Genomic DNA, 12,549 nt, shown 5'->3' on the forward strand with positions numbered 1-12,549 from the left:
AAATAATAGACTCCAACAAGCAGGTATCAACAAGCTCTGTCAGTGGAGATTGCTGCCATCATTTATAGTGGTTCTAATTTATTCAGCATGTGAAAATGATCAGTGGCATGCAGATGATGGCCTAATTTATAAAAAAAAAATAATTCAAACTATATGACAACGTTCATCTTTCCTCTAAGAGCTCTAAAATTAAAAAAATACCCTTTAAATACATACCATTTATTTGCTGGCTCACCCCAGCTCCATGCCAGTTGACAATAGCAGTTTTGCTTTTATTTTCCTTATTGGCAATGACCACACAGAAATTACACTGCTGAACACACATAGCCCATGCATTAATAAATGCATAAATCAGCAAAGCCCATAAAATGAGTAGAACAAAGCCCTCATAGTTTTTAGGTGAAACAGTTTTTACAAACAGGCCCAACTGAAACAAAGAATCAATATCACCAGAAATAAAGAATGAGACTCATTCCAAACATTCCATTTGATATTTTTTATCAAATACTAATTCTAGGAAGACATATTCTTCAACTTTGGGTTTGAAACATTCTGTTTCTGGAACACAGGAACCTAAGCTAAATCTTTAGGCATTAAATAAAATCAATAAAAAAAAAAAAAAAAAAAAAAAAAAAAAAACCAAGAAAAAACAAACCCTATTTACATTCCATTTTACTTCAAGGATTTTATTTTTTTTTTTTTTAAACTTTTGCCTGTTTGCATACCAATGTGGATTTTTTCCCTGATTCAACAGGCTGTTTGAAATAGACCTGTTCTTGAGACCTCTCAGGTAGGGCTTTAGAACATCCACTTAATTTTCAGTTTATTCAGAAACAGTTCCATTCTATTACCCTAAATGATCATGTGTACTGCAGGAATACCTACAAGTATACACTTCATGACTGCAGCACATATCTTATTTATTGAGTCCTCTAAGAGGTGTTAGCACATATTGCTAACAAGGCTCCAGAACCTACACTTCTGAGAATATAAGATTTTTAGTAAAAAAGTCATATCTCCCCCTCATATATATTAAAAAAAACCCTTAAATATGCAACTTTAATGTACCCCAAAGACAAAAGCTAGACTCAAAGAAAAAAAAAAATCCAAAATGTCTTTTTATCTTATGTTTTAAGCCATAGACCTGATTCTTCCACATTTAGCAATATTTGCAATACTGTTTATTCAAAATGTCAGGAAATCTTTGCCAGCAGGATCAACACAATGAGAATGAGGAATAAAACATGTCCAGGCAAAAGAAAGTGCTTTCTCTCCCCTTAGTCTGATGTTTTACTAAGAAATCAAAATATGCTTATTACTCTCTATTGGGAAATGCATATCCATTTCACCTTTATTTTATGAATATTTACTTAGCTGAATACCTAGTGCTGCTAATCCATATTTTATGAATATGCGTACACACACACAAAAGCTACATGGAAATTGTTTTCCTTATAACATAAAAGAACTTTTTCTCTTGGTGAGCATTTATTATTTTGATCAGGGAGAAGTGATAAACCCTGTCACCAGCCCAAAATATATATCTGAATCTTGACAAGTTTTTAACGCTACTTCCAAGCCATGGATTAATTTTTTTGCTTTCATATTGTACTTTTTGAGGCGGAAAAGGAGAGACTTTTTCCTTTCATCTTTTATTTTGTCCTTTATTCTGCCCTTACCTATGTTATCTTTAGTGAATAGTAATACATTTCATAAAGATAACATAATTATTTTCAGGACAATAAGCAGCAAAATGCCTCAGTGACTGAAGATAAAAATGCTTACCTTTTCACCACCCCCATCATGTGATATTTTTATATCAGCTATTTTCCTTTGCAAGGGTGCAGGGAGAAGCATCAGAAGCATTTTGTGCTCACATAGGAGAGAATAACTCAATACATGTATTTCAGAAACCATTTCTCAGGATCTTTCAATTCCATTTATTTCAAATAGCACTGCCTCAAGAGTAATAAATATACAACTGCCTGGGGACAAAACAAAGTGTTTAATCTTGATGCAAGAGGTTGCACAGTTGTTAAACAAGAGAACCTCAGAATTTGTTTCTATTAGACAGAAGGAGAGAAGAATTTTATTCAGGATACTTTCTTCCAACCAAAAGAATTAAGAAAAGTAGGTAGATTTTAGCAATAAAGATATTAAATAAATGTATATAGTATGAGGGGTTTGTATGCTGACCTTAAAGCTGCCTCTTTAACTTAGCAGGAGGCAGATCAGACAGGAAAAATCAGCATATTTTGTAATGGAGCTGTGTGTAGACACTGATGTATAAATCTTTGTTGAGGAACAAAATATGGGAGTAGTGCTTCCTTTACAAAAGTCTCATTTCTATCCCATTTCAGTGTATCACCACCATGAGCACCTACATATGTTCTTGCTTTGTTCAGCTCAAAAATACCATCCAGGCATTAAAATTGTTGCTTGGGCCTTTCGCATTTGTATTTATGTATTCAGGAATACCCTAAAGTGAGTCATTTTTTTCAGTGCTGTTACAGTGATTTAACCATTTAACTTTCATCTAAAGTGAAATTTTTAGTTTAAAAAAGGAGGAAACTGTCTCAAAAGACAAGAGAAACACCCACACTTTCACTTGAAAGGTGTTTTTAGAAGTGTCACTGTTTTGTCTAGTCATCCCAGCATACAACCTGTGTCCCAATGAACTACTTCTAAATTAACAACAGATAGCTAAAGAAGCTTAAAATGCAATATTATTGTTTAGTTTGGGTGAAGCAGTTCCAGTGTATAGAAATATGAATTTATCTGATTGTATTTTGGTGCACCTGAACAAGCCATAGGTTTTTACTCCAAGAAAAGCAGGTTTCAACAATGCTTTTCCTAATTCACTGCTCTAGCTGAAGGCAACCCACTAGTTAGTATGGCAAAACATTAATTCTGACCAGAAATTCTAGCCTGTAAGATCCTCCACAACACCACTGCTCGATCAGACATCCATGTGCCACCAAACTGGAAACTCGGGTTCTTTCCAAGAAAGCAAAGATGACAGCAACTAATTCATCAGGAAAAATCTGGATTGGCAAAGCCCAAAACATTTATTTCAAAGTGGACAAAGTGGATCACAAAAAGATAAATTTAATTTTGGAGCTTTCTTTTTAGAAATAAATACTTATTTTTTCCCCTAGCAAGGGTGTATAATTGCAAGTTTTAGGCAAACAGAGCTAAAAAGGAAAAATGAATTAATGATGACACTCCTTAAATAATGGTTATCTTCAATCTGATGCTTTCATCTCAGCTATAAAACATTATAAAAGGCTTGAGATGAGACAACAGGGCAGCTAAATTCATTGAAAGACAAATTAATGAATGGCATCAATGATGTAAGCTCACAGAACTCATACAAGCTTACAGAATAGCAAATAATTGAGACCCAAAAGCTAAAGGTTCAGCAGGCAAAGATGAGAGTAAAGCTTACAAGCCTTTCTCCTTAAAGAAGACAATGTGATCCATGACATCTGAATACCAAAATAATGGTTCAGCACTCCTCACCTCTCACAGAGAGATTTTCTCTGAATGTTGCTATGCACTAGCCTACGAGTATGAAAAGCAAAGCTGCTTCTCCTCCACATGAACTACAGTTCAAACACCAAGTTGGGAATGCATTGGTGGGAAGACTCTGGTTTGGTTTGCATCTAAATTTGCCTAAGTTATAATTATTTGTGTCTTGTCCTAAAAATAAACAAAAAAAATTTTTTTTTTTTTGCATTAGCTAAACCTGATTTAAAAAAAATAGTATTTGAAAGTGTAATTTTGAGGAAGTACTACAACAAAATAAAAAGTTTTCCTTTTTTTTTTTTTTAAGAAAATACATATATATGTATATAAATATAAAATTATGTTCATATAGAGAAGAGAAAAAAATCATTAAGTTGATATTTACTTGGGCCAAAAAAATGAGATTAAAAGAGTCCAGGGTGGATGATAAACAACCTTTAGACTAAGGGCAAATTGTAGACTGTGAAAGTAATGTGATTCAGTTAAAAAAAGCCTGCAGCCCAAGGTATCCTTCTTACAGGTGATATCACTACTACCACTAGCACAGTATCAGTTTCTGGTGCCAGTCCAAAAGAAAATGAGAAGAGAGATCTGCAGCAATAACACAGGTATGTGCAGCCACCCAAAGAAAATACAGCTGCACTACACTGCACAGCTGGTAGAACATCACTCTGGATTGGTACAAACACAAATCCAGAATTACCCTCAGTTCTTCCAGGCACGGCAATCTCAGCATCATCTTTTTGCAGAGCTAATTTCAAATGCCCGCCAAGCCCTGAATTGCTAGAATAAATGTTGATATTGTGCTAAATCTTCATCAGCAGGGAGATAAACTTTTATTGCATCTCCAACATTTTCAGTGTAAGTAAAGCAAAAGGACATCTGGATAGGGGGATGCACGTGGGCTTTAATTCCCCAAAACTGTGCTGCAGCAGGCAGAGATTTCTGACAGCTGCAGGGACACCACGCTGCATCACTGTGAGACAAAAGCACTGTGTGTAAAATTCAACCTCAGTTTTAGGGGTGCTCTTGCCCTGTTATCTTAGATTGGTGACTGACATGGTGCTTAGTCCCAAGCTAATCAGACTGCCACCTCCCTTGCCTGTTGGCCTCCTCTAAAACTCACTGCAAACTGCAATTAAGCAGAGAAACCAGTGCTGGAAATGACCTTTAGCCTGGCCTTAACGGGGTGTGTGCTGCTAGGTTCAATTCCACCTCTGTCTTGGCCTTCCTCACCCCCTCCCTGTACTGTACTTCATCTCTATTTTCTTCCCAGGGCACCTGTGCCAGCTTCTACTCTCTATTCCTAATTTCCTTCTTTCCCTTCAGCTTGATCAGCCTGTCCCTACTGAGCCATGCCAATGTGTGGCAAGCACATTTCTCTCACTCTCAGGATTTTTTCATAGAGCAGCACAGAGAGAAAGAAAGAGAAAACAATTTCTATTTCTGCTCCTTGTTTTTCCTATGTGGAATGTGTTTGGAGAATTGTTTCCCTGGGGTGAGTGCTTGGTTGGATTCTGGTGAGGATTGTTTGAGCCTGGTGGCCAATCCAACCCACCTGGGGCTGGACAAAGAGAGAGGGTCACAAGTTATGTTAGAGTAAGTAGTATGTAGTTTTAGCATCCTCCTTTTATATAGTATATCCTCTCCTTCTTACCCTGGAAGGAGGATTTAGGATTTTTAGGATTTTTGTTTGCTGCCCATACTGTGTGCATTGGTGTAAAAGCACCTCAGCTGGGCTGCTGGCTGTGTCACCTTCCCACAGGAACACCCCTTAATTCCTCTGAGATAATTCCCTGGTGTTTCCCTGCTGGCTATTATCTCAGAATTCTCCCTGGCTCATCTCCTCCGTAGGACCAAGTGGTTGCTGGTTGTTTTGGGTTTTTTTCTAGCAATTTTTTTTACTTATATCTTCTCATGTACATCTCTCCTCATTGGTGAAGTCAAGTGGTTAAAGCTTGAAGGGGAGGTAACTCACACTGCAGTGTCTGCCCTATAAATTTTTCTGTTGGTTCAGGCTGGGGACACACTGTCCAACGTAGGTGACAGATATTGGCACGTTCTTGTAAATGCAGCCCAGGGAGTTTCTGGTATTTAATGTTTGTAACATCCCACTGAGGGCAGAGCCCCACACGCTGCCCTGCAGGACAGAGCTGGGCAGGGCAGCAGAACATGTGAGAGATAAACAGAATAAACAACCTGGAAACCAGCACAGACCAATTATGGCTTCTGCTTTGGCAGCGGGGCTGACAGACAGAGACTTTCTGCAATTTTGGGATTATCAATAGCACAGATTCTGACAGTCTCCTACTTCCAAACCATTCCCCAGCGTGGAGCAGAGTGCTACAAGCTTTGACTATGTCGACTCACTTATTCCAGCCTGGCAGTGCAGGACTCTGTTCCCAGCTGGATGTGTTTGGAAAAGCAGCATGCCAGAATCCCTGAGTGCTTGGGCTGTGTCTGGGCAGCCAGGCTCAGCTCAGTGACACCAGTGAACTTCAAGGTGTGAACTTTTTGTGCTCCTGCCCTGTGGAGCAAACCCTCCCCTGCTTGTCTGCCTCTCACACTTTTCTCTGCCATGTGATGCTGAGTCAATTTACTTACAGGTAGTGCCTTCCTGCACATTTCCTCTGACCAATCAGAGAAAAAAAAAGTATTAATGAGGCACTGGAATGGCTAATAAAACCAGAATTACTTGTCCTGCTTCAGATCTCGGGCAGTTACTGATCTGGAGACATTAAGACATCTCCCTGCAGAAGGACTCTATAAATATCTCGACGGGTGATTTCTAGCTGCCTTTGAAGTGTCAGGCACTTTACATTACCAGAGATTCCTCTGCATTAGGCAGACAGATGTGATATAACATATTAATCCCAAGAGGTGGATTGCTCTATCCCCTTTTGGCACCCTCCTAAAACTCAGCAGAAAGGAGTGAACTCAAAGCAAACTGCTTTGAAGATGTTTGTTGTCACTTCATCCATTGAGGGAGGAATGGTGTCAAAGCCAAACGCTGCGTGGCTGGAATCTGCAGGACAGCCTACAGCAGTGCTCAGTGCTATTTCTGCCATTTGGTCTGCCACTGCAAGGGCTCTCCGAGTACAAACAGTGCAGATTTGTGCCACATTTGCAATTTTTTTTCAAGAGAAAAAGCTTAACGTCAAACCTGGGATCAAGGTGCTGCTGGGTTAAGACACTGCAACAACAAAGGGTTGACTCAAGCCAGAAGAGATCTCACTACAAATAATGGTCTTTTTGCCACAGAGGTCTCCAAAAAGGAGCCAGAGGAAGAAAAAAGGCAAATGGCTACATGCTGCCTTGCTGTGGTTACCCTACAATTCCTCTGAAGATCTGCTCTATCACAACTACCAAAGGCAACAAGGTAGGAAGGGGAAAAGATCCTTCTGCCCCAGCCACATTGACACCCACGAGCACAAGCAAAGAGCACTTAATCCCAGCAGAAACCACCTGCAGCACAGTGCACACCATTCAGGGGTTTATTGCCTGTGATTGTTTGTGAAAGAGATATATTTGGGTTTTGTGCTGCAAATGCAAAACTAAAATTCCGACAGGCTCTATAGACTTACAGTTGCTATACTCAAAGTGCATCTGTGTTTATGAAGCACAAATAATAGAAGCCTTTGCCTCTTTTTTTCCTTGAGATAGGAAAAGGCACTTAAGCCCCTGTTTCCAAAGGTATTTCTGTCTTCTTAACTCCCACTGAACTTGGTACTTGACTGCTGTAGAGAAGCTGACATTTAGGTTTTATCTAGACAATTTCTGAAAATACCTTCAACTCCCTGGAAAGTAAAGGAACAAACATTAGTGGCATCTCCTAAAAATGGAGAATATTTGAGGAAGTCAGGAATAATCCGAAAGAGCCAAGCCTAAAGCAAGTTTGGAGGAATGATGCCAGTTTAGAAAAACAAGAACAGTTTAAGTAACACAGGGAAATGATAAAGCTACACTAGAAAATGAAAATAAACAACAGTGAGTACACATTGTTTAAAATTTACCTTGACTGTATATATTTTGATTATGGCTATTCACACCAAAATCAGCTGTAGGCTGGATTTTACTTGTTTACTTAAATTGAGATGGTTAAAAGCACATATCATTTTATTCTCTTTACAGAAACAAATAAAATAAAAAAAAAAAAACAACAAAAAAAAGTAGAGTTTGAAATTATCACATAAAATTTCCAAAGACTTCTACAGATGTTTTTCGCTGCCTTTATACTCTTACTTCATTTTATGAGTCACTTGTGATACTTGATCAGCTCTACTTTGCTTTGTATTTATAAAAAAAGAATAGAGTGTCAGCTTTATGTCATGGTGGTGGATGCATCTATATCTCTTCACTTGCATGCAATCCAGCTCAGCACCTATGACCTCGTGTCCTTCTTTTTTCACAGCAGTAATACAGTTCAATCACAACCAGACAACTTTACAAGACTTTCAGAATATCTACAAAACATGTGGTCCTCTCTCTCCTTTCTTCCTCCCCATCCTTAATTGAAAATTGCTATTTGTTATTTATACAAAACATTCTGCAATGTGTACCTGGGTGATAGGAAGAAAGGAGAAAACAAGCTCTAGCAACCACATGAAATGTATGTGCCAGTTAATTGGACATTTCCCAACACCTGCATTAAAATTATTTGGAAGTTGTTAGGGAGTGAATTGTTCTATGAGTAAAGAAAATCCAAAACAAACAAACAAAAAACCAAAGCAAAGAAAACAAGCAACCAAAAAAAAAAAAAAAAAGTAAAAAGAAAATTTTTAGCCCTTCGTTTCTTATCTAACAGGTGTTCAAAAAATAAGTAAGAACAATGCTACTTAGTCCCTCAGTTCATCACAGGAAAAAAAACCCAAAACAAAAAAAAACACCAAAAAAAACCAATAAAATCCCCACAAAAACCTGCTAGTTCCTTTAGGTTGAAACTTATTTCCCATCAGGTTTGTCAAACATATCCCTCACATTAGATGAGACAAGAAGTCCTTGTGAATGGATCAGTAAGCTCATTCAAACTATTCAAATAACTTCTACAAATGTCAAGTTTTAGAAAACAAGAGCCTGTGCAGAATATGCCTCTACCATTTCACTTCACAAAATATGCTTCAGAACATGATCCTCTGATGCTGTTTTATTAAAACCACAGCACTGGCAATCACTGCCAAGAAATGATGCTGATCTGAAAGCTCTAGCTGTAAAAAGCAACACCTTCAGAGAGGAGGAATATTTATTATTAAAAAGTGCTACAAAACCCTGTGATGTAAAAAAGAAAGCTGTGTGCATTCTTAGAGAGAGCTGCCATAATCCTGTGAGGGACATTTGTGTGCCTAGCTCAACTACCCGTGTAAGGCTGGCCAAATGTTTGATTAAATTCTCAGAGTAAGCTCTGGATCCCCACACAAAACTCTGGTAAACTGTTCTTAATGTTAACCAGGTGTCCAGAAGCAGATGAGTACCCTTCTGAGGAGTCCTTTTAATATAACAGTTTAAAGTAAATAACCACTTTGAAGTTTAATATAAAGAGAGGGTTTGATTTGTTGTTGTTTTTTTGGTTTTTTTTTTCCCTAAAGCTCAGTGCAACTTAAAAGCTACATTAAATTAAGCAAATTGAGGCTGAGGGGTGTTGAAGTTGTATGGAAAAATAGACTCTTATTACACTGATGGGAATGCACTTTCAAAAGAGAGATGTAATTTTATCATGAGCTAAAGAAATCAAAGTTTTGGTCTGGTTTTTATTTCTTGATTTTGTTCTTTGCTTCACGTGTGGTTTGGGTAGGAGTTTTATTTGGGTGGGTAGGTCTTTGGACTTTTTCAAACAGACTTAAAATTTTCATATGGCCATTCAAATCTATACTCAAGGTGTTAGACTCACAGAAGAAAAAAAGCATACAAAATTCAGGATTACATAGAACAAAACCAGATAAACTATTTTTCACATACAAAGGCAAAAAGCTTCTGCCTTTAATCGCAGCCATAGGTGCTGGGAGTTCAGAAGCCCCGTGAGCCTGGAGCACTGAGGAACACGTTGACCAAGAACCATCTGATAACTCACCAACTGCACCCATCCAAGTTGGGATCTCCTGGCAGGGGACACCCTCCTGGAGCAGCTCTGTGTCAGGAAAAGGAGATACACAGGACTTTTTTGCTCTTCAGCTTCTTGTTTTATTGTTAATTTATCAAAACTCCAGCACTCTGTCTGCACCAGACTCTGCGTGCAGGAAAACAGCACAAAAATGGCCAACAACCTCATGCTGCAAGGCTTTTAAATATAATTAAAAACTAAACTACCCAATTAAGAAGTGACACCTAGATTATTTTCTCTCCTAACCTAATAACTGACCCCTAAAGACCCGCAATGAAGATTTTTCTACCCAATTACAAGATACCACCAAAACCCATGCAGAAAAAGGAAGAAGGAAGAAAAAGGAACACGAGACAACACCCTATACCCTCGTTCCCATCTACAACATACTAAAAATCCTAAAACCTAAATTTCTCACCCATGTGACATACTAAGTTAATCTCTGTAATCCATTCCACACTTTTGTGGTCTCTAGTTCATTTTGAGGCTTTGACTTTTTGGGTCAAAGTCGGAGCTTCCCTGGGAGTCAGAGCCCCTCAGGGCACACAGAGAGATATTCCCCTTGCCCTGGGTTTCCACACAAGTGCTTTATTTAAATTCCACTTTTAATATCCAAAAGATTCTTTCTTTAAGGTCTTTAAGCACCCAGCCAGAATAAATATGGCTTCCAGTTCTAAGCAGGGAGCTTTCTTCTTGCTCACTAGCTTGCTTATGACTATACAATTTAATTAACATTTCTTTAGTACATTTTCTGCCAGATAGCGACTTCTTTCTTCAACTTTGCTTTTCAAAAACACTATATAATAAATCACAAGGGAAAAATCTTTATTTTTAATTTTTCCATTTATGTATTTAATGAACATTATTGAATTTTTGCCAAGTATTTATTGGAAACTTAGAACAAATATCTGTGAACTACTAATTCATTTCTGTCTGTGAGGATGAAGTGTTCTGCTGACACCAGAATTTAAGTAAAAATTAGCTCTTTTATTAGAAATCTGCTCTTCATTTTCAGTAACATTATAAAAGGCTGAGTTTTAAACTAAGCTAAAAATCAAAAGCTGTTTGGTTTTTGCCTTTTTTTTTTTTATTGAAGCTTTTCCATCCTTTGAATATAACAAGTTTTGAGGAAACCTTCAAAAACACAGACAGCAGAATGTCACGCCAGACCTACTACTAATTAGTGCTCTGCACTGGATTTGGAGTTTTCAGCAACGAGGACCAGCGTGGCCTCTTGAACTGCTTTAGTTGTGCCTGCAGTTCTCCCTGTGAAGCTCACGTTGTGCAGGTGGATTTGCTGCATTTTGATGCACAGCTCCTCAGATCTTTTGGTGCCTTGCTGCTGGGAGGTCTCACTTCCCAGCTGACCCGTGAGAGCTGCACCAGTGGTGCCATTTCCCCACTCCATCAAGGTTTCAATTCCCCCTTGACACCCTTTGTTCTCAGTTATTAACCCACCTCTCTGACAGAGCTGTTCGTGTTCCATTTGAGGATAGGCATTTTTCAGCTTTCATGCCCTAAATATGAGGAAAAGTGAAATACCAGCACAAACACCAGAAATTTTACCATACTCGCCCACAAATTTCTCTGTCACATGCCCATTAAAAAGTTCTGGTCAGCAAGTTGGCAGGGATATCCTGAGTGATCAAATGGAATCTACTTTGTCACAGACCTCTAAGGCATGGTATTAGTTGTTTAATTATGAAACACAACTAGACTTCTTCTTTGTAAAGAAGCTCTGTTATTCTCAGAGTATTTCATCCGTAGAGTGAAATATAATTCAGTATTTAGCAGCATTATTTCTTCCTTGCTGATATTTTGACAGGATCAGGTCCATTAAAATAGAGCTTTTAGTGCACAATCCTTTATGTCTGTGTGTAAACTACCATAGTTATCTGACGTTTTCACACTTATAATGTATCTGAAGCATCAATTATAAATCAAAGCATTCAGCATTCAGTAGGTTTCAAATTATGAATGCTCTTGATCGTATTTCATCTTACAGCTCCTTTGACAAACTATATGACAAAAGATTTTTTTTAAAGCCTAATCTTTACTAAATAATTGGCTATGTAATTGTTATGTTTTTGCATTTATGAAAAGGAACTGTGTATTTTCATTCTGAATTCTTTCTAGGCTAAGGAAACCACAAAATCAAAACAAATACTGAAACCACAATTTACTATCTGTGAAGGGGTCCTTCCCACAATATCCACAGACTCATCATAGGCAAAAGCTAAATATGTCAACATAAGAATAAAATTATTATTTGGTTACTTGGGATATGTGTAGTCCTGTATCAGATGCACTTTAAATGGAAATCATAACATAGCAAGTACCAGTGCAATATTATTTTCATATACAGCCCTGACCAGAAGTAAAGTTTTAAGAAATGAAGTAAGTCTATCACAAATTCTTGATTTGACATGTGGCTAGGCTGTAGGCCAAATTTATGAGTTGAAAATAAATCTCAATATTAAGGAATATAAATATCAGTGTTTGGTGGAAGCCTGTGCACGTACACATACCTTTTTGCTTTAAATTGGGCTAGGTGTTTTCCTGCCTCAGAGTTGTTCTGCACATCCCTTCAGTTCTTCACATCATCCCAGGCAATGGATTGGCACCCAGTGAGAAATGCTATTTTCCTGCAAGCAGAAAAAATAAGAATTGTGGCATCTTGCTGTCACAGAGCACTCCTGGTTTCAGCAGCAGCAATATATATTTATATACATATATATATAAATATATAATATATATATAATATGCAATTATATATATATATATATACACCAATGAGCAATATGCAGCAGTTGGTTTGTGAGGAACATGCTCATCACATGTAGAGCACAGACTGCACACTTCATGTCACGGCTGCTCTTCTCCAGCATCAACCTGCCAGAATTAACTTCAGCTTTCTTAATTTCTGC

General features: G+C 37.8%; 1 long non-coding RNA gene across 1 annotated transcript in view; it reads right to left on the reverse strand.

Annotated features, from left to right (window-relative positions):
* Positions 1-12,549, reverse strand: part of LOC116183587 (uncharacterized) — a 28,803-nt gene that overhangs the window by 989 nt on the left and 15,265 nt on the right. Inside the window, exon 2 of the long non-coding RNA XR_004148222.2 lies at positions 12,151-12,267. This is a non-coding gene — a long non-coding RNA (uncharacterized LOC116183587). The remainder of the gene's footprint in view (positions 1-12,150; positions 12,268-12,549) is intronic.

This window comes from Lonchura striata, chromosome 4 (assembly GCF_046129695.1).
Source record: "Lonchura striata isolate bLonStr1 chromosome 4, bLonStr1.mat, whole genome shotgun sequence".
NCBI classification, from domain to species: Eukaryota; Metazoa; Chordata; class Aves; order Passeriformes; family Estrildidae; genus Lonchura; species Lonchura striata.